The sequence below is a fragment of the Pelecanus crispus genome, chromosome 5 (genome assembly GCF_030463565.1).
Source record: "Pelecanus crispus isolate bPelCri1 chromosome 5, bPelCri1.pri, whole genome shotgun sequence".
NCBI lineage: Eukaryota > Metazoa > Chordata > Aves > Pelecaniformes > Pelecanidae > Pelecanus > Pelecanus crispus.
The window spans coordinates 32,811,045-32,834,516 of record NC_134647.1 but is presented as its reverse complement, the minus strand read 5'-3'; the positions used below and the strand labels follow the sequence as shown (position 1 = coordinate 32,834,516).

Below are 23,472 nucleotides of genomic sequence, written 5' to 3'. Positions count from 1 at the left end.
GACTAAGAGACCTGCTGTCAGTGCTATTGCTTGCTGGATTAAAAAGCAAATTAATAAATACAATAGCAAGGCTGATGCGATCACCAAATGTATTCTAGCCAGGTTATTTGACAAATACAGTTTGAAGTGTTTGTTTAGTTATTCTTCCTAAGCAAGTTATTTATGGCATGCCACATAGTGCCAAAATAAAGGCAAGCTCACTCTTTGTTTCTGTGCTTTATTGAGAAGCTACCAGACTGTGAGAGCTTATCAAAGCTGTGGGTGTAGAGAAGTGTCTGCTGGCTCCATTTAGAAGAATCCTAGAACAGAAAGCCCTGAGGAACAAGGTCTTTGAGAAGTATTTTGGGGTCTTCTCCTTCCCCTGTTTCTGGCTTACCCCATATCATCTCCTTGCTCCTATTGTTGACAGTTGCCTCCTCTTCCTGCAAGGAGAGGGCTCTGCCAGCATCCCAGCTGGCTGTGGCCTTTCTGGGAGGCTCGTCGGAGACCTGGATACCATGATAACCTGCTCAGAAGTGGTAGCATGAATTTAGCACTGCATCATGAGGACTGTCTGTCCCGAGTCTCTCTTAGTTTAGGCATCCCCTGTAGGCTTACTCTGTGAGTGCCCCTAAACTAGCAAAGCACGGGTTAGTGCAATAGCAATCAGTGAAATTCTTCCTATCAGCCCGAAGTCCATGGTTCTTTGCTGAGGTTCTCCAAGCATGTAAAAGTACTTGGCTATTCCTGCTCAAGAGCTTACTTTGCTCTCCTTTGAGCATTTATTATATAAAACACAGGGAAAAGATGCCTACCTGAGTAGTGGTTTTCTGAACAGTGGTTGAATTGAAATGCCCTGAAGGCAAAATGATAAAGTTTGAAGAAGAAAATCCAGGTCAGCATATGTGCGCTGAATGTATTGCTATAGCAGATTTGGCAGTGATTTGTATGGTGCAATAGACACTGTAAGCATAGACTATTCATCCAGTGTTGTTTCTGGATTTGAAAAAAAGGAAAAAAAGAAAAGAGAATGCTGTTATAGTGCCATAAATAACTTCCACATATTTTCTTGGCTTTTTATACAGTTTGGTTTTTGAAAATTTTTTATTCATATTGACAGTACTTAAAGGTGCATTTGAAACTGAGGCTGTTTGGTTTTGTTACTTTCTGATTTGTGGTCCTTGAAGATACTTGTTGATTTCTGTGTGCTCCCAGTGATTTTGATTTATGCATGAAACTGCAATTAAATACTTAAGCTAGTGCTTACGGAGCTTGGCTTAAGAGGAAAAGTACAAATATTAGCTCAATTTTATTTTTAAAGACTTTCATGATCATTTCTTCAAGTCTAAAGTGTTAAAAAAGGAATGCATCCGTTGAAAAAAAGAACAGTGGTTTCTTCTAGCTACAAAAATGAGGGATTGATTTTGGTTGCTTTGCCCTTACCCTACAAATTTTACTTGTGGAGTCCCTGAATAAGTATTTATCCACTTGATGTATGGCATTTCATTTCAGTGGCGTTGTTTAAAAATGTGAATCCTTGTTTATGGCGTATTTCATTCTGACAGGAGTTTACAGAGACTTCTGTAGATATTTGTCAGAAAAATATTGACATATATAGGTGAAATAGCTTTTGTCAGCAATTCTTTGCTCCACTGGGTATTATGCGTTGTTCTGTTTTTAATTGCTCCTTGCTTATAAAATTGCATGCTCTGCTGTATCAGAAAGCACGATGCGTTTCTGGGGGCTGTCAGTTTGCGGCTGTTCCCTTGACAATAGGATTTTTCCTCATCCTCTTTTTACCACATCCTGAAAAGGCTGAACTGGGGGTGAGAGGATCTCCCCCACCCACATGGCCCTTTCTTTTTTCCTTACCTCCTGCAAAGATTACCCTATCCCCTCTGGTGTGCTAACCGCTAATGACAAGCCCTGATGCTGACAGAAGCAACGTGATCCCCAGACTGCAATGCCAGCTGCTTTAGAGTTGGGAAAAGATCCAGTTGCTCAGAGCAGCCTGTTTTGCAACAACAGCAGTAGTACTGGATTGTTTCAGGGTCTGTATGCAGGGGAGGCTCTACTCTGTTACTGGTTTCATCTTAGATGCCTGGAGATAAGAGGTCCAACATGTCAATTCTCATTATCTCTCTTGCTTGTCAGCGGTTGCTCGAGTATGCAGGTGGTCATAAGATAACCGGACATGGATAAAATTGTTTTCCACGTTTCAGTTTATAATTCGGAGCACCCCAGAACTTCAGGGTGCTTATTCAAAAGGCAGCCTTCTGCAGAGTCAGACTGGCTCTTTGATTCCTCCCAGGTGAGTGGAGCTGTCATCTGGAGGTGTGAAACAGCATCCAAAGCAAGAGGACGTCAGGCTGGCATTCTGACATGCTGTGCTCCTATATCAATGATGACTGTGGTGAAGGGTTAACAAGTTAATGGAAAGCTACCTGAGAATTAGCTGAGAATCAGGGGACTGTGTTCATTGAGATTGTTTGCATGATCTGAAATGTTCCCACAGTGGCACACAGGTTGGACTCCTAGATTGCGTAGTACCTGTCAAAGTGTAACAGGCAAGTGACCCTCTTAGTTGAGAAGCGGGGAAAGGGAAGTTTACACACAACCATCTTCCACTATAACTGCTTATTGGTAGAATTTGGTTTGATTTTCATACTGTATATATTGACTGGTTGGTTATCATTTGGCTGTGTGGTTCAATCTATATCCTGCTACCGTTATTAAGAACTACTATCTTTGCAACTTTCTTCAAAGCATTTTACAGCTGTGGACATTGCTTTGTTTTGCAGAGAGGGGAAGTTGAGCGGAATGAAGATAACTGACTTTTTTGAGGCCATACTGAAACTAGAGGCAGAGTTAAGTTTCCTCACAAGCTGCAGTTCAGTGCACTGGCTGTTTTGGCTATGTGACCTCTCAGAAAGGAGGCTTGCCAAGGCGATAGAGGCGGTCTGGGAAATTAGAACTGTGAACATCAAAATTAAAAAAAATTGCCACTTTTCCTCAGCCCCTGAAGAGAGAATCCCACCTGGTGTACAGTGTGGTGGGAGATGGGGGAGAAGGAGACCCCCTGCTCAAGAAACTACTCTCTCTTCCTGTCAGCAGAATTTCCGTGGTAGTTTTCGTTTGCTCTGGAAACTTTTGGCTTTCCAGGAGCTACTTAGGTGACCTAAGGCAAGAACACGATGAGTGTCCTCTGTGAAAGACTACCTGTATTCAGGCATCTGGAAGATCTAATTAGGTCTTTATTTCTGGAGTAAAAAACACTCAGTAGGTTGTTAGGTGGCAAGGTGATGACAAGTTATGCTTTGTTACCTTGTGGTGACTCACGCCATGCATATCATATCATATACTGCAATAGTGAAGAGTGCAGAGGGGCATGCTGTATGTCATTGACTTGCCTTGTGTGCTGAACTGGATGCAAGTTCATCTTTGGTAGTCCAAAAGGTTCTCTAAAAATGGGTCCAAAATGTTCCCTTTTTTGGGGTGGTGGTGGTGAGCGGCTCTGTACGTGTTTGGTAGCTGTGAAATGATGATGTGGCTTATTGGTGAAAAACAGAGGTAACGTATATACAAATGGGGAGTTCTGAATTCCAAGTGGCTGTGATTTTAGGGTTTGTGTACCCCTGAAACTGTCACCTCCTCTGACTTCCATATTTTTCCAAGAGATGACATCGTTTTATAAGGCATCTTACTGCCAAGTGAAACAGTTGAGACTAATGAAATGATTGCATAATGCCATTGAGAACATGCTGCAAAATACTCAGAAGACATGCCAAAAAATGAGCAGCCCATTGTGACTAACTCTTGGAGCAAGAACATGGTTATTTAACACCCACCGCACCCCCCCCCCGCAATAACCCAAAAACCCAAAACCAAACCACAAAACAAAAAAACAACCCCATAGAACTTCCCTTTGAATTATTAAAAAATAAACACAAAAGAATACAGAATACAAACAACTAAAAGATTAAGGGGGCTTTTGATAGCTGTAAAACTCAAGTAGCCTGCAGGAGTATAGAGTAATTGGAAAAGTGGTGTTTGTAGCTCTGTTGAGAAGAGTATATACAAGATTAGGCTTAAATCTAGTATTTCTTAAAAGCAAACATGATTGTCAGGGGATTGGTTTTGAAGTGGGGAAGAGATTGTATCTTCCTCATCATCAACCAGCTGAACTGCAAACAACACACTTAACTTGTTCAAGAGCTTCCGTTTCCTACCAGAACCTGGGGGCTTCTATGAAGACGATTTTAGGTCGTATGTCAGCTTGTGTTTGGAAGAGCAGTGGCACGGAGCGCTTCTGGAGCAAAGCAGAAGGGCAGAACCCATAAGCAAACGATCGCTGAAGAGCGGGTATTGCTGCTGCACCTTGCAGTGCTGTGTGTTTTGGCTTGCTTTGTGGACAGAAATAATGCCTCAGGCTTGCACTTGTCAAAGTGGGTTGTATCCTCTAGCACAACTGTGGGAAAGTTTAAAGGAGTTCACAAAGCGTCCAAATGGATCAGGAAAGAGCAGGTTGTTGTCAGCTGGCCTCATCCGCTCTGCCTGCTAGGAGCTGGGGAGCAGCTGCACTTGCAGCTTGTCGGTGCAGGTGGCTTCTGGTTCCCTGCTCTGGAGGAACTGAGCTGCTGCCCGCTCTTCTGAGCCAGGGAAAAGGAAGAAGAGGTTGCACAGGGCAAGGAGTGGCTTAGAGGTAGAAGAGTGGGGAAAGAGTCAAGTTTGGGGGGGGGGGGGACGACACGACAAACAAAAAAAACCCCACTGACTTAAGCTACTTTGCATGTGGCTGCATGCTTATTTGGAGTGATGTTTGGTGTTGGTACAGGCGTTTACAATGACCACTGGATTCAAAGATTTGGAGGGGGGACATGACGACTTGCCTCAGTAGTTACATTTATCCCTCAGAGCAAAGGTGTATGTGCGTGGTTCCATTCCTTCCTTTTAAAAGCCATTCTTACTCCCCATCAGTAAGCTTGCCTGACAAGATAAACACATAGTAGGTGGATTGACTTTATGGATGGTTTACTGAGCATCTGAAGAGAGTAACTAGTCATAAGATCATTAGTAATTATACTGGCTTTGCTGAAATAATTCCAGGCATAAATTGTTAGATTGAATCTTGTGATTCAGATAAGTGTGGATTAGACAAAGTTAGTATTGCAGGGAAAAGATGGAACAACTGTATTTATATGCAAATTGCAACATTTCATGTGATTCACTTCACTGTATAGTGTAAGCCAACAAATGTAGTTTTCATACGTTTTTAGAAGAAAATGACCATAACAGATGCTGTGAGATAACTCTGAGAAACCTGTATGATCAATAGAGCTACGCGAGAGGATCGATGAGATGTTTAGGACGTGATTCTTTTCAACAGTGATAATGCATTTCTTCATCCTGTTTTGGCGTGATTAATTCAAAGCAATACACATTAACCAATAAAACAGCACAGCTAATGTGGGAATTTTAGCTGGAGTAAAGCTATATAGCTCCATTGTTTTTTACTGGGGATATTGCAACTTTCTGCACTCGAGCATTTGGCCAGTAATCTTCTCAGAAACAAAATAGAGCTCCCTAAAGATGACTGTTTTGTGAAGAAAATACATATTCTGTAGCACCTTTTGAGACCAAAATTAGTACAAGATACCCATGGAAAATAGTCCAGCTATTTGTTGAAATATTCCAGCTACTAGTTTGAAAAACTGTTTTGTTTGAAATTACATTATCATTTACTTAAACTCATAAATGAGTCTTGGCAAGAGGAGACATTCAGGGCTGAGTTCAGACACATGCAAATGGTTCTTGTTTTCAGCAGAGCCACAACTGGCAAGGAAAGAACTGAGTGGTGCTCCTTGTGGGTTTTGGTGTTTGGGTTTTGGTTTTTGTTTTGTTTGGTGTTGGGTTTTTTTTTTCCCCCCTTAGTGATAGCTTCTAGGTTGTAGAATCGGAATGTCAGGAATGGAAGAGTCAGCTTTTGCCCTAAAACTAGGTTGAGGCAACTGAAAATATAGAGGTCTGGAGGCAATTCTTTGGTACTGTGGTTGGTACATGCCAGTCAAACCTTAGCATGCTTGAGGAAGTTGGTCTGTCTGAGGAGCTTTGTGGGTAAGGTCTTTAAAGTTCAGATACTGATCCATTTGCAAACTAAGTAAAGAATGCTTTCTAAGTTTTTATTTTTATAGTAGATGTTACTTCTTTTGGAGAAATGTCTGGTCTACAGTGTGTGAGGTCTTTGAGGAAAGGGCCTTGGCTATGTTAAGTATAGCAAAAAAAAAAAAAGCAGATACTAGTGTTTTCTGCATCCAAATTGCATACTACGTGGTTAGTGTGAAACGCGTGTTAAAATAAAAGCATGAAGTAGTTAAAAATATCAGAAGCTTCTGCTTGAAAGACTTTTGTTATTTTAGAGCTGTAGCAATTCTAATTAGCAGACTTGTCCTTCACAGAGAAGAATATATCCAAAGGGCATGGCTGGAATCCAGCTGTAATTGCGAATGTTTCTTATATTCAGCAGTCACAACTGTTGCCATTGAGAAGCAGAGAGAGAATGCATTCATCGTTCAGGGAAGGGTTATTTTAGTGAACCCAGCCCTCTAATGAACACCTCACGATGTAAAGTAATTTTACTATCCAGTGTTAAGCAGCCCATGCACATGCATTTCCAAGGATCAGGCACTTAGCAGCAGGAGGCAGGGGCGGTGCTGACCTTCTCCCAGCATCTCTGTGCAGAAAACAGCATTCTGCCTCAGTGGTCCCCCAGATTCTAGTTAAGTTTATGAAGCAGGTCACATCATTGTAGAATGGCAAATATCTGTACTTCATAATTTTGATAGTATTTGGGGGGATTTCCAGTGTAGTGGATTTCCTCCTCAACATACTGGTATGATTGTTTCAACTTTGAAGTTGGTAGTGATGAGGGCTTCTGTTCAGCAGCCCAAAGCCAAATATTTGCACCAGTATCATCCTGCTGTTCTTTCTGCTGGGAGAGTAGAGGGTCTTCCATATGCAAATTAGGGAATGCCACTGCTGGATATAACCTCAGAGAGACAGCTCTTGCTGAGCACGCTCATTTGGGAATAGAGAGGGATAGAGAATCTGCACACTCCCCCGCCCCCCCGTTGCTTCCTCACGGGAAAGAATCTGTCTCCTGCCCATGATCTGCTCTTGGAAATAAAGTGGTTCAGCCCAAGCAGGATAATTTCTCTGCATTTTTTCGGATTGTCACTTAGAACAGTTTTATCATGTTCCGACAGCGTTTATGACTGTGCATGTAGTTTGAGAGCATTTTTAGAGGAACGTTATGCAAGCATACAAGTCAAGTTATAAAACATCTTCAAGCTAGATTTTTAGACAGGGCTATAAACAAGTCTTTTTTTTTTTTTTTTTTTTTCCTCTTTCTGGGGGTAAATGTGACTTGAGGAGACAAGACAGGAAAGCCTATTATCAGTGTGACCAGTCATCTTAAAAAAAACAAACCAGCAGCTCTGCAGGTACAGCAGGATGGGGGTTGCTGTGTTCAGAGGGGGGTGTTTCAACTGCTTTTACTTTGTACTTGTTGCTGAGAAGAAGGAAGTTGCCTTAAACTATTAATGAAGGACACTTTCGCCAGCCGATGCGCTGATGCTGGAAATACGTTGCAACTTTACTCCTGGTAGTGAAGTTGTGGGTACATGTAATTTTGTGGAACTGGACCATACCCACAGCGCAGGTGTTGCTGCAGTGTGTTTGCTAGCTCTCTTGAGCTGTGTTAAAGGGGTTTGTGAAGACCACAGTATGGGGCATCCAGAGCTCTCCTTTGGTATTTGTGCATTTTGTGCACACAGGTTTTGTAGTCACACTTCTGTTGTTAGAGCCCTGCAACTCCTCCTGTTCTATACCCACAGAGTTTAGATTTCTGGTGCCTGCCTGGCGCCTTGGCACAGTCGGTGGGCTCTAGTGCCACTAGATTATGTGATTAGAAGGCAATAAATACAGGCAAAGCATTTCACATTGGTTCTTGTGATCAAGCTTAGTTCTGCAAGGCTCTTGGGCAAAGAAATTAATGATGATGGACTTGGTAAGTACTACGTGGAAAATGTTTATAACATTGAGAGGGAGATTGACAGTTCCCACAAGCATGAGAATAACCTTACCCAAGGTAACTGAATGACTCAAATTAAACTTCTGCTAAGGCAAGGCCTGTAGGAGCTTCTCAAAATATGGAGGAAATACTTCAGGTTATTCAGGTTTATACTGTGAATAAAATAAGAGAAAATTCCATACTACTTTTATCCTAAGACCTCAGTCTGTGTTTTCCTACTAGCACGTATTACAAGTGATTGTCTTTTGAGGCAAATGTTTTACGTCTGTCATCTAGGGCTGACGGTCTAAATGACGTGAAATGGAAAAAAATAATTCACCTATTGACTCTGTGCAGCATTTTATCAGACTCATTGGAACTGAGTTCACCATCTGTGCCTTTTTGTCAGGGTCAGTAATAGCTTTTCTTAAGCATTTGTTTGAGAGATCTGTTTTCCCTGCAATGTAAGTAACCTTAATACATGTGCCAATGTACATTTTGAACAAAATTGTGGGGTAGTTGCTACACTTTTAAAAAGGCAGGTTTACATTTTTTCTAGTTCTGTCTTTGCAAAGAAGTTAAAAGACTAATTTTTAGAATGAGTGACTCTAACCATCTTTTGTGTGCTTCTATGCTGAGACAGATTATTCCCAGAGCACCTTGTACATTGTGAGGCTTTCTTAAAGAGACTTTGTTAAAGCTGGTAAACCAGAAATGTCACTTACAAGTTATATTGTGGGCTGGAGACACCTCTAATTGGAGCACCATGTCCCATGTTTACATCGGAAATAGGATACAGCTCCCTTGTGGTGTACTGGAAGAGACAACTTCAGGTTATGTTGTGCGCGAGTTTACCCCTGCTTGAATTTGGCAGTCTTGAGGAAGGCAGCCGTTGCTGTTGGTCCCTACCAAAATAGCTCCCTCCAGAGCAGTGGGGGTTAGCATTTAGCCCTGTGGATGTACCTGTCAATGTTGCACTTCCTTCTTCACTGCCTCTTTTTAAAACTCTTCTTACTTCACTCTCTTTGCACTTCCCCCTCCTCCTTTTCCCAATTTTGGGGCAGTTCTGGATCTCCTTGAGGAGCAGGTGCTTCTGATGAACTTCAGGAAAAATAATCTCTGCGGTCATGTTCCTTCTCGGCTCCATCCAGATCTGGCTGCTGCTTTCGCTCATTAGAGCGAGGATGCAAACAGCAGCAGATGCCTGTTGGTGGTAATTAGATAAAAGAAATGAGTACTGTGAATGCTGCAGTGAGAGGGGCGGTGCTTCCCAGACAGGTTGGAGAGGGATCATTCCCATTTTGAAGGGCTGCTATTAGACTTTCCATAGCCCTGCTTTTCTGACTGTTTTGCTAATTAAGCAAATGCACCTCCTATCCTCTGCCCTTCTAGTTTCTTTCTGTCTCTTTCTGACTTTTACATTTCCCTCATTATCCTCTCTTCCTATTTTCATTTCACATGGCTCTATTAGGTGTTAGTTGGTTATTGTTAATCTGCACCCCTGTGTAGCGACAATCACTTGGAAAAAAGTTATTTTTTCCTGGCTTTCGTTTCCTAGAGTGTGGCCTCAGCTGCCTGGGGACACAGAGGAGCAAGTGACCTTTATTGCAGCTTGGGCTGTGATAGCTGTGTTTTGGGGTGGTTCAACTGCAAGCTCATGGCTCTGGCGTTTGAGACGGGTTGTCTTCTCCTGTGACCGGAGGAGGTGGGCGATCGCTGCATGGAGCAGCATAGGACAGAGAGACAAGGAGGGAAAGCTGTGAATTAAGAAGCAGCAAGGGATGAGCAGCCTTATGCCAGTTGCTGGGCTGAGGGAGGGCGGTGGGCCTGGATGTCTCCTCCTTACATTCTCAGCCACAGAAAAGTCATCCTTGGACGTGGAGGGGCTGTGTGGACAAGTGAGCCTGGGAAGGGGAAGGACATGGTGACATCTTGCTTTTTAGGCCAGTGCTTTGACTGACCTGGTAGCCTGCAAATAGGTAGAGGTAGTTATAAATGGCAGGAAAACTGTTGCAGCAGGACTGCAGGAAAGGGATGCCACAAACACCGGGGAGCCTCAAAAACAGCCTCTTGTGCTATATCCAAATTGACACCTAACCTGCTGGCAGGCTTCATCCCTACTGTATTCCTGTCTCTGGATGAGATGTGAACTGCTTGTGTTTAAGATGCTTTTTTTTTTTTTTTTAACAAAAAGCTACAAGAAAGTGCTCTGTTGTGTATTAACACTCACAGTTCTTTGAAAACTGTGAATACAGTGCAAACTCCTTTTATGTTTAGTGGGAGTGTGCAAAGTTCACTCCAGCCAGCTGGATTTGTGTTTTGCTATTACTTCGTGAGGTTCTTAGCTGTCAAGTGGACTTTATCAGCAGCTATGTGTGACTGCAGTGCTTCATTCCAGCTGTGGCAAGCTCTTCTAATGAGCATTTCTGCGTGGCGTTCGATTTAGGCTATTCCTCTTGTGCTCTTGCTGTACAGGTTGGAAATTCCTCCATCTATGTGAGCAGTTTCCGATTCCAGTTTGCCTGCTACAGACTGCCTGGCTGCTCGGGGTGCAAGCGCTCCCCTCGCTTCTGTGCTGTTGCCCAGGAGCGTGCCCAGCCCACGCAGCTCACTCGAGACCTTTTCATTGTAGAGCGGGAGCTGCTGTCCCCCACGCTGGCGAGTGCAGCTTAGCTGAGGATGCGTGCAGCGCTTCAGAGGACAGCGTGGGGGCCCCGGGCACTGAGAGGCTATTTCAGCCCAGGTTTTAATGGCAGCCTTGCCCAGGAGGCTTTGGCGGTGAGCAGAAATCAACTGTACCTCAGAGCAGCTAGAAGGAAATGCAGTTACTTACTTCTGAAGTTTAAAGGGGACAACACTTCTACAAAGGCAGGGATAAACAGAAATTATAAAGGCTGCACAATAATACTGTTATCTATCTTTCTGTCTATATTTGGGTTAGCTCCACAGGCTCCTCTCTCCTTACAGCATATTCAGGGCTTCCTGGTGGAGGCTTTTATGTTCTTTATTTTCATCCAGGTGTTGTGCTTGCAGATGATGATCTGGATCTCCAGAGTCTTGGCTCCCTTCTAGGCTTCCAACTCAGCTGTGGGTTTTTTTCAGATGCAAAACCTTCCCTTGGGAATTTCTTCATCCTTATTTTGATTGGGAAGATATTTTGGTGTCCCTCACAGTAGTTAATTGGCTGCCCTTTTTTGCTTTGGGAAATTATGAAGTCCCTCGGACGTGGCTGGATGAGATAAGAAACTGCCCAGACAGTTAAATTGAGTCCGTTCAGGGCTTAGCCAAGCAGAAGAGCCCTTCTTAGCAAATGAAGCAGAATGATAATAACTCTTTCTTTCTAGGCTGTATGGTGACCAACTCTCGGATCGGATCGTTTTTGCGTTATGAATCCCATGGCCCCTATAAACCCTTAACTTGCTAATGACATTTTAGGCAGTTATGTAACTGGGCTGAATGCAGGCAGCTTGCTTTGGGCTCTTATCTGAGGAAAAAAAAAAGTACAAATCAGTATGTTGTGAGCCACGGCTCTCAGAAAATCGGTTATGTCTTTCAAGGAGACTAATTTAGAAGCAGTGTTAGGTAATTGATTGGTCTGATGTATTTGCTGTAAAGTTGAGTAAATAAAGATGCTAAGTAGGATGGCCTATCATTTTACAGTGATGGCAGTAAACTGGTCCAGTGAATTCTTTCTGTGTTTCTAATGCCATACTTGGTTTGCAATACCCTGCCATCACGTTATTTTCTTACTTTTCACAGTAAGCCACGAAGTGCTAGTTATCACAGAGGAGTTAGATCTTCCCACAGATTGTCTTCAGGGAATGTTTTAATGCATCTGTGGCTGTATCCTTGACTGTGTCTCCTGATGCTATAATTCAAAAGCAGATGACAGCTGCAGATAAAACATATGATACAGCATATGATTCACGTAGGAATGGAGGAGGAACCTCTGAGAAGTATACTCCCTCTTCAGAGAGAAACATCAACACGTACAGTTGAGTGTGTCACTTAATGAGCTTCCTTAGTCTGCAGGTCAGACCTGACATTAACGAAGCGACTTGGAATAATTTTGATCGGGTGGCTTAAAAGGTCATACGTAAATTGAGTTTTGTGGTTGCAGATGACTTTCTAATGGATGATAAGCTTTATCATGAAAGCATTGGGTACAATCAGTTTATACTTACAAGGGGCTTTGGCTAAGACTGATTAGGTGAAATTAAAAAAAGTGGAAAGCCAGGTTGAATTTCTCTTAGGGTTCATGGGGCTTAATTTCTTCTTAGGCTCTGAGACCCCTTCAATTTGGGGATTATCTCCCAAGCAAAATAATCACATTCCATCTAGGGGCATCTGAAACTAAACTGGGTGAAGTACTGGAAAAAACCTGTCAAGAGCAATCCAGCACGAGTAGCAAAATGGACTGAATAACCTCAGATTGTTTGAAAAGGCCATGTTTACCATGTCAGCAGAGAGTATACTGCAAAGTCTGGTATATCATAATTATTTTGCTCCTAGTGTACAAAAAATACCGCAATGCCTCAAATATCTCCTGATAAAAGCTGATATGTCTGTCCTATATTTCTGTCCCTTGGACCTCGTATTAATGTAGAGGGGGACCATTTTCAGCCTTCTTTTTTTGGGGTTGTTTTTTTTTTTTTTAACCTTCCAGCTACCTCAGGACTGAGATATCCTAGCCAGTTGTACAGCTGACGAGGACACGGGGACTTGTTTTCTTTGATCAGAAAACAAGACTCTCGTTTTCATGTTTGAAACCCATCTTAATAAGAATATGCATGAACCTCTTCCTTTTCACCACTAATAGAATTAAGGAAAAGTGTTCAGACAGATGAACGCAGTATTAGTGTAGTAGAGGACACACAATAAAATTCTGTGGAAGGGTTGCAGAACCTGGTTGATGGTCATAAACATTTTACATGCCTGTTAATCCCACAGATGCTGCCGGCTGGTTAGCTGCTCACATCTTTGGAACTGGGCATTTGTGGAGGGAGTGACTGTGGTGGATTTGCGGGGAGTTGTTTTATGAAAACTCATTCATGGGAATGTGGCTGCTCTTGAGGATCCAGTTGATGTATTTTCACAGACCAGGGAGTAAGCACCAACTTGAGTGGAGAACTGCGTTCTTGAAAGTCAAACCTGAGTCTGGTTCCCTTAGAAGCTGTTTCAAATTCGTATTTTCAGATTCCAAGGTTGGCAGTCTTTGTTCCGTAGCCTTATTTGAGCCTTTAGGTCCTCCTGGGTTGGCAGGCTGTATAAAAGCACAGATGTTCGCTCAGCACTTAATCTGCAATTGCTGAAATAATTGCGCAATCTATGTATTCATGTATTTATTCAGATATGATATTTTTATTTACTATTTACTGTTCCTGCAGCATTTATATCTGAATTAAAATGACTTCATAATTGGTTGGCATTACTAGGTAATGATGAGGTGTGGGAATAGCTATATTTCAATCTAGAGGATATTTGGGCAATGTTTTAAGAGCAAACAATTTCTTGTCTCTCACTTCTTGGAACAAAAGAGCTAATTCATGTTTGCTTGAAAGTGATTTTCATTTGTTATGCTAGGTCATGCTGAATAGTGAGTGACAGTATGACTCAAGTTTTTATGAATTATGTCCATGTGGTTGGCTTGTTTCGAAAAGCAGTTTGAAAAATAATATGGACCAAAGCCTAAGTCTCTACTGCTCCTTTTTCCTTCTTACTATACAGAGGAGAGGGCTTGGTTTTGGAATGCCTTAAATGAATTGTTATTTAGAGTCGAAAGTGCAAAAGGTTGCATGTTGTTTATATGTTGTAAATTGTTTGTTTGTTTATTTCTTATGAGTGGTACTGAGAGGTGTGAACCAGACACTGAAAGCAGGCTGTGTTTCGTAGAGGCTGATCATGGCTGGTGAGCCTGCATTAAGCCAGCCATTCGACTTCAGAGGGTAATTATAGGGTAGTCAGTAAATGTTCCAGTCTTCCCACGTGGAGTACTCATAGGTCTGGCTGGCGGATATATAGTGAAAGAGTTGGGGATAATAGAGCATAGTGAATGAGAAGATTAATTAGGCAGAGGATACAATGAAACTGTAAAAAAAAAAAAAAAGGATGATGAAAAAAAGCAAACAGATCTTTCTAATAAGCTTTTCAAACTCAATAGGCATCCGGTCTTGACTCAGTAAACCACTGTCATCATAAAACTGAGGAGCTGCAAAGCTGCCTGGGGCACAGGGTGGGGGAGATGGTTGGCAGTCTTTGGGTGAACGTTTTTAGAAGAACAATAACTTTTTGCCTGAGTAGATGTTCTTGGGAGAAAGTTTCGATCTGTGACAAAATATGGGGAATGTTTTTTGTTGTGTCCCCCTGTCCATGTCCCTCCCCCAAGTTTATTTAAAAGAGATGAAAATTTGAACACTTCATATTTTCAGTAGCCAAAGAACCAGACTGTTGAGCATTTGGTCATCAAGGACTGAAAAACGTTATCCATGAAAATCTCAGTGATTCTGCCAAGCAAGTGTTCAGCAAAAAAGCTTCATTTTCAGATTCTTTGACATTCCCTACACAGTAATGGATGCATAGTAGGTATAGTAGATTTCCAGCCGTATCTAGGCATGAGCATGGAACAGCGTGTATGAATCTGAGGAGTGCTTTAACTGCTGGAGAGAGCTGCTGGGAGAGGACCCTTCAGTGGCAGCTGTTATCAGCATGCTGGGAAGAAATGCTGTCAGCCTCCCGGGCCTGGGGAGCGCCAGCCCTGCCTTCCTGGCAGCGGAGGTCTGGACCCTTGGCGTGCTGTTGCATAGAGTAAGGGTCTTAAAAAACTAACTGCTTTGTGCTTTAATTTAGGGTTGAACTGTGGAACCGTCTAGCACGTTTCTGTTGCCGTATGGCATATAACCCTGAAAAGCAGGTTTTTACATTTGTTTTCACTTTTCTTTTAAAAATAGAGTGCAGCAGATAGAAAGAATACAGCGGCACCACAGCTTCCTATAGGCAAAAATGTTTGCCACTCTGACCTTCATTTACAGGATTCATTTATCACCTTAGTGGGACCGCTGGATTCAGGTCACCTTGTTGGGATCCTTCGGACATTTATCTTACTGTAGGTAGTGCAAGCCATATCAAATGCTTCTGGATTACAGGTCCCATAATAATTGCTCATAATCTGCATATGGTGTGAAACTCAAGATTCTATGCCTTTCTGAGCTGACAAGCAGTGAGGGAGAAAACAAAGCCCAGTAGCAAACAAAGGTTGAAGAGAGTCAGCGGGCACAGCCTGCAGATCTGTGCAGGTGATTCCTCTGTTGGTTCATGTCAACTTGACCTGGTTTAGGGCTGGATCACAGCAGAGCATGTGGAGAACTTGTGGCTATTTTTCAGCTGTGGTGCTGCCATCTCCTACTGTGGAAAAAAGAGACAACACAGAAATTAGCAGTTATCATAATGAAACAGTTACAAAGACTGACAAGCGGACTTTCTGTCACCTTACGTCCCCTCTCGTACATGCTCTAGCTTGTCCATGCATTACCTCCTATTAGTAGGGCAAGATCCAGGGTCTGTTAGACTGGGCTGTGGGGAAATGGAAATCTGTATTTATTACACCCAGAACAGCTGAAGTAGACCAATAAGGTAGAGGCTAAAGCCAATAAAACCTGTGACTTAATATGCTGACAGCAGTGGAAAACAATTCCGCTTTAATTACAGACTAAAGAAACATCCTTATTTCTGTTTTTGAATAATGCAAAACAATTTCCAAATTTTCTCTGGCTTAAAATAGTGAAATGAAGCTGTGTTCAGCAGAGGCTTTCACAAATGTGACACAATGTGAAAACTTAGAATATTTTATGTGTATAATAAGGTTGGTTTGTCTTATATGGAAAAAAATATTTACTGCTTCTGCAGTGGCAATTTATATTACTGCAAGACTGCTCTCTGGATGAAGTCAGTTTTGCTTGCGAGTGGAAGCAAGTGCTTAAACTGCCAGACCTTCTTTGTATTACTCTTGCATGTAATTTATTTGTAATACCGCATGTAGTGATTTAGACACAATGTAGATCTAACAAGCACCTCATTAAGAACTTGGAGTCTAATCCATTAAGAGTTTCATATAAGGCTCCCACCATGTTTGTGGTGTTTCCATATGTAACAAGCACAGAGAAACAAGCCCCGATCTGGTCAGTTGGCAGTTCGGTTGTGATTTGGCACGGGCTGTGCCCCCGTGATGGGGCATCGCATCTTTGGGGTGCGCTTTTGTCAGCTGAGGCTGGAGGCGTCGGGGTAAATGGGTCTCACTCTTCCTCTGCCCTGTCCCTCCCCGGAAAACAGGCAGGTCTTCTGGGAGTTTGGGCTCCTTGTATGCCTCTCCCTCTGTCACAGCCAGCCCGGGGAGCTGAGGGGAGAGGGTGCTGGAGGGCTGGCGAACTAGTAAGGGTGAGGGACAGAGTAATGCCAGTTTTAATCCTTGAAAGGAGGGCTGTGGATCTGTGAGCAGAAGCCTGCCTCGTGCTGGTCTTGAGGTGGTCCAACCAGGCTATTTCCTGGTTGCTTAGCATTTGCTAAGATCTTAAAGGATGTTATTTTCCTTCTAAAATAGAATTATCCAGAAAAACTTATCTGAGGAAGGGGGACCCAAACTGCCTTGTAGAAATGACTCACTAACCATTTTAAAGCCTACTGCTCTGTGCTGTTTCTCGACAACTGGATTTAGCATTAACAGAGAGAGAAAAGGTGGTCTCTCATTTACTGCGTTTTCAGCTGAGACTGCGAAGTAATGGGGAGCTGATTTACAGTGGTGAGTTGCGCAGAGAAATCTTGTGCTCTGTAGAAGAGAACCTGCTGTGCGCAGAGAAGGCATGCTGTGGCTCGTGCTCCTCTGAGGGAGCAGCTGTAAGTGGGGATGGCTTGCTGGGGTCATCCCTAGTGTAATGCAGTCCTTGAGACAATTTATAAAAATATGTGAAAAATGAACTGTTGTTTCAAATGAAATGGGGGGGTGGTGGTATAAATGGCTGATTAAAATGACAGTTCTTAAAAGCTGATTTCAGGGAAAACAAAACCCCTTGAACTGGACTAAACATTGTTTTAGTAAAAACTTGTATTATAGTGGGGAAGAAAATATGATTTAAACATTTGTAAATGTCCAGTTAAGCTTCCTCAAGTCATAATTCTCTAAGATTGGTGGCCCTACTAGGAAAACTCTTCTTAAACATGCTGGCTTTTGGGTAGGTTGATATATCCTTCAAACAAGAGAAATGGGGAATTTAAGGTAGAAGAAAGAGTAATAAATTAGCGGTGCAAATATATTCATCAGTCTCAGTACAGATGGCATGAAAGGTGTCATTAAATTGATCCTGGTGAGTAAAGCCCTACTGTTTTAGGCTTTGACTAGTATCAATGCATCTTTTAAAACCTGGCAATCTTATGAGTACTGAGGCTGGATTTATCTCTAGTTGCTGGTGTTTACATGTAGATGTTGCTGCTGTTGGGTACACAAGGACTGTTGGGATACCTGCTGTCGCTGCAGGACCTGGCTGTTGTTCAGGAAGGCGCTCAGTATATGGCTAAATTTCAGATGCTAAAACTGCCATTTGGAATAGGGATGATTGTTGGGGTTTTTGGGGGGGTTGGTTGGTTTTGGGTTTTTTTGGCCTGTGTTTTAAGATGAGCAGCAAGTGCTCAGGTTTTGCTATTAAGACCATGAAACAAAATTAAAGGGCTTAAAAAAAGCCACTTCTTTTCCCCTGATAATACGGTTATGAGCAGGAAAAACAAAGATGAGACTGGTTCAAGGAATTTACTGACTTCTGTCCTTATGAACATGCAAGGCCATGGTGTAACCTCTCTATACCAAGTAATGGTCTAAACATCTGTTAGTGTGGTTAAGAGCTGGATGTGGTGGAAACATTTTGGAGCTATGGTTGTGTGCTGGAAGTTTCCATCAGGATGTAGATAAAGGCAAACCTCCCTTGAAATAAGTGTTACTTCCAATGCAGAAATGTTGTCTGCTGAAGATGCTACAACCAGCAAAATGCTCTTCTCTCAAATAACTGTTTTCCTTTAATGTTAGAGCATCTCCTTTCTGGTTTGGTGTTTTCTGCCCCCCCCCAACTGTGGAGTGTGTTGCACAGATGGCCTAGCATAAGGAAGAAGGAAAATAAGGATGATGCTTTCTGATGGATTTATTTGTATACAAGTCCCAATGGACCTAAGTATTAAATAGCTTCAGTTTTTTTAAGTTGTCATGAGTAATACAGAAGACTGGGCACACGTCACTAAAGCTGGATTATTTTTTTTTTTTTAGTAAATAAAGTGGATTTTAGTCTTAAAGTGGATTTTTAGTAGAAGCTTGTAAATGACTGAACTTGAGTTTCTGAAAAGCATAACATTGGGGGAGAAAAGGAAATGTTGGTTGGGTAGGAAATAATATTTAAAATAAATCTTGAAGCTGCTCTTGAGACTAGCAGATACAAATTGCCTCTACCTATTACTTTTTACACACGGAAGTGTTTTAATGGATTATATGAAGTACTATGGGCTATAAAACCTGCCTGTCTGTCTTGTGAGCTAGTGATGAAAGTCGATGTACCAGACCACTGGTGGTCAATACCCGCTGAAAAGCAGTTCTCCACTAATCCTCCGTTATAAGCTTTGGCTGGCTGCTAAATGTCGGGAGGAACAGACTGATCAGAAAGAGGTTGAAGAGCTCAGCTCACATCAACATAGGTTATTACACTTTGATTTTTCACTTCTTTTTTATTTCCATTGGTGTCAAATGCTCAGCTATCGCAGGGAGAGAGGGAGGTATCTTCCTCTCCAGTTGCTTACAACTCCATTTAAAACACAATCCCTGTTTATATGCTTTCTAATGCAAAGATGTTTTGGCTGAAAACTTAGCTGAAAGCAGTATGTTTGCATGCAAAACACTTTAAATATAAAGGGCTAGTCAATATTTTTGGCATTCTTATGGTCAATGAATTACCTCTGTCAGTGAGCAACAGCTGTGGAGCTGCAGCTACAGGGAGGAATGGCATGTGTTAGGGAAGTGTGGCCTCCCTGGGGTTGCAATTTGGGCATTTTAACTTCCTCCTTCAGCTACTGGAGAGGAGGGTGAAATGATCCCTCTTTTCTTTGTTCTTACTCATCAACCTTGGAGACTGCATCCATGGTCATTTATTGTGCACTTGGGTTATTTCTAGCTCATACAGTTACGTAAATGCTTGTCCTGGAAGAGTGCATGGGGTGGGAATACATTGCTAGAGGGCTGGGGACAAGGCAGAAGTGCCAGCTTCAGTGGGAGTTGGGTTTGACTCCTAGAGTTTGGGAAAAGGTGCTACTCTTCCTGCTCTTCCTACTTTTTCTTTTGCAGTGTTTCCTGCGTCTGCCCTCACCTACCACTTGGTGTTCTCACAAGCCACAGGTTGAAGTTGATGTGGTTTTCGTTTATTTCTGTGTCGTGTCCCCTCCAAGTGTTGCTGGATGCTGCTGCATCTGAATTGTAGACATCCCAGTTTTGACAAAGTGACAGGCAGCACTGGAGGTACCAGAGATACCAGCAGTCTCTGGAAGAATCCCAGCATTCATTAACATTTGGAAATTGCCTGTCTTTTACCCACCAAGATTATTAACTCATGTTTTGTAGAGAGAGTTTAAGTTCTGCAGAAATAAACAAAAAAATGTAGGCTTGCTAAAGGAAGCTTCCCAGGCATAGGTAATTGCAAAAATGTTTTGGATTGGTTTTTTTTTTTTCATACTTAAGGAATGCATCTATTCAAGGGGAACTGTCTTGAACACTGGTCCCTTCTTTGTAGTCCGCTTTGTGTACTTTGTGTATTTTTTGGTGTGAGATATATTTACAGTTTAATTGAAAACTGATGCTTGACAGTGAAAGTTACTGTAACTGAAATCACCCATCAGTAACTTAAAGAAGACATTGCAGTCTTGTCTTTCTGGGCATCTTCATGAACTGAAGCATGAAGGCATAATCTAGTGGTGCCTAAATATAGAACATAATTTCTTTAGAACTGCAAATACTGATATCCTCTAGAGACATGTTTGTTTAGTGTCAAGTTGTTCTACACGTGTATGAGCATGTAGGCAACTCAGTTTCTGTATAGCGTCTACAGTATTCTCTCATATTCTTCTAGTTCAAGACAGAGGTATACACAGAGGAAACTGGAAACAATGGTCGAGAGATTTTGGTCTTCTGGTTGCAGAAAAGCGGTCTGGCTTGGAGTGGGGAGAATGAAAAGACTTCCTGAAAAATCAACAGAGCAGATAGTGTAGTATGCTATGTGTGAGAAGTAAGTAAAATGCTTTGAACACAGAAGGGGAAGTTGCAAATGCCTTGTGACTCCCCAGCTGAATGGAATTGGTCTCACGGGTTTGCGACTGGATCAACGTCTTCGGGTATCAAGTCAAAGAAGTTGGTCAGCCCTCACGAAATGGGGAATGAGCAGTGTGTTTGAGGGGACTGAAGGTGGAGTGTGTAAGAGGCAAGTTAATAGCCCCAGCTCTGGAGGAGAATTGTGTGGGTTCAGTGCTTGTGAATGAAGGTGGCTTTTGTGGTCGGCCTTAATAATGAGCTATAAAATAAACCCTGCAGGCCATTGAAGGATGGAAAACAGTTGTAAAGGATGTGCTAGCCTTTACTTACAAATATATGCAAGAAAGTACATTCTATCCAAGCTTTAATTTTAAGAGATTCTAATTAAAATGAATTATATATGGAAAATATTTCTGTCCGTAACTGAATCTTCTTTTTATTATGTGTGTGTTTCCACGTGTGTGTCTCGCATCCTGATAAGTATGGTCTGTTTGCATGTACACCTTATTCTGTTCAAAATCACAACAACATACGATTTAAAAAAAAGAATACTGACAATGTGATTCACTACATAAATAACCCTTTTGTCTCAGTAAGTATTTTTTCCAAGTTTAAAAGGGTTGTTTGTTTTAATGGAGCATCTCAATTCAGAATCATTGTTTTGCACAGCTAAGGTGTAAGTATGTTCAAACCTTGGCTAGTAATTAACTTTTCTTATTGTCAGATAGGAATCTTGCCTGGGGACCAGGCCACTAAATTGACATAATTGCCTTGTGATATGGAGATGGATATTTGGTTTTCCACAGACTTACCTTTCATGTTGTTGAAAATACATTATTGATCTGTTTCCAAAGAGAAAACAGTAGAAAGAGCAAAGAAATCAGACAGTATGGGGCTCTACAACCTGATAATAAAAGGCTCGGGTCAAAGAGTTTGAACTCTAAATACTGTTCATTTTCATTGAGTGACTACCAGGGTCATGATGCAGGATGGTGGCAGGGAAAGAGGAAGAAAGAATAAGATACTATGTAGAATTGCAGTGATGTATGTTTGTATTTGGTGTAAGCAGTTGAAGTGAACAGGGCTGTAAAGCTACAGTATATGTGGCCATTATGGTTTACTGAGAGACACCATGCAGAGCTCCGGTGCAGAAGACTGTGAAATGATTAAAATTCTCACATGGTGGTTAATATGCTTATCATCAGTATCCTTATTTGAGCTTCATGACTGTTAATCACAGGAGGTTGCATCGTGATTAAGCCCACTGTATTGGTTGTGAATAGCTCTCCTGCTTGAAACGGGAGGGGACGAAAAGACATGAAGGGGTAGCTGGCTGGAAAACGTAGCTGGCAGAGGGGCGAGGTGACAACTGAAGAGTCAAACTCTTGATTAATCTAAGCAGGCACAGAATTAGATTGTAGTCCTGGAAAAGTCAAGTAGACTGTTAGCATGGCTGAATGCCAGCCTGTTTCTTCTCCCCTTGCTTTGAAAACCATGGTGAAGTTGCAAACATGAGTGAAACGTTAAGACCTGTGAATAAAATCTCATTCTGTCAGCCCCTATGTAGCTGGTATTTCCCATCTGGAATCAGAATGAATGGGTGAATGGTTATTAATATGTAATGAGATCTTACCGAAACAATAGCATTGCAAGCAAAGGAAAAGAGGGATTTAGAGAAAAGAATCATTCATGCGAAAGTTGGGCTTGCCATGCTGGCACATTAGTGATAATAGGGCAGGCATGGTCCTGAAGGCTTGTGCCAGTGCTTTAAAAGATGGAAACGGCAGGATGCCCGGACTGTGAAAGCAGGCACCCTCCTGGCATTATGCTGTATCAATTCTCTTGTTCAACTTCCCTGCCTTTTACCATGTTTTCTCATTCCACGGTAAGCTGCTTGGGGCAGGGGTCACGCCGTTTATTTGTCTATAAAGTGCTGCTACTTGTGAGGAACATATTTTGTTGATTGCTGGAGGAATCAACAATAATATTAATGTTATTATACATTAATAACAGGGTCCTGCATGCAAAATTCTTTGTCTCTGCAAGGATGCATTTTTCCCAATCTGTGTGGGAGCCTGCAACCCCTGGACTTCTCAAAACCAAAGGTGTACGCTAGAGAAGGGTTCAGTCTATACTCGGACCGAGCCGCGTGCTGCTGACTGTCCAGTGTCTTGGGCTGGATGGGTGTCGAGTCTGACCCATTCATTGCCCTTGCGCTCTGTCACGTCGTCAGAGCAACCCCATTAGAGCTTGCGTCCCTCCTGGGTGAGGGAAATGCTGGAAAACCTCCTCCCTCTGTGGAACATCGCTCTTTCAGTGGTTACACAGTGTTCAGTGCAGTTTGTGTTGTACTGTGCTTTTTATTGAACAGCTCCATGACTTTGGCTTGATCACCAAGGGATTCAGAGGCTGGTCATTTCTGATGGAGCTCACCCTTACTGTAGCAACATGTACCTTGCACTCCAGTGCACAAATAACAATACATTGTGGCTTTGCTTACTGGAAGATGGAGGATGAATATTTTTTTAATATGGCTTAACAAATTTTTTTGCAAGCTTTTATCACGCAGGGACCGTACCATGACAGAACGTGAACCTGCCATGCCGAGTCTTAGAATGATGAATGTCTTCTATTAGCAGCTGAAGCATATCAAAATGGTCAAGCATCCATCAAAACAAATAATAAATCAAACAAGAAAATTTAAAATGTACATTATGTAAAAACAAATAGTAGGCTATCAGTGCAGGTAGTTCCAGGTCAGTATTTACACATAGCATCAAAAATGTGTCTGATCACACTGAGTTTTCAAGTCAGGGTGAAAATAGGAAGTGCAGCAGCTGTAGGAGGGATGCCATGATGAGACATGAAGTTCTGTTCTGGGCCTGCCCTTATTGTGGGTTTGGAGAGGTCTGAAGATGGTATTTTGTCACAAAACTGAAAAGTTTGAAGCCTTCTGACATCCCCGCGTGGGGGTATCCATAATGAGTCGCAGGTAGTGCCTTGAGGAAAATGCCCAAGAGTTTTTGCAGCCTCTTTGCACATGTATTTCTCGGTCACCTAACAAACGTGGTGTTCCTTGGCATGCCATAGCACTGGCTTGGCA

General features: G+C 42.2%; 1 protein-coding gene across 1 annotated transcript in view; it reads left to right on the top strand.

The window, feature by feature from the left end:
- The window catches only part of PLCL1 (phospholipase C like 1 (inactive)), a 220,956-nt gene that overhangs the window by 67,218 nt on the left and 130,266 nt on the right, over window positions 1-23,472 (top strand). The window lies entirely within an intron of this gene.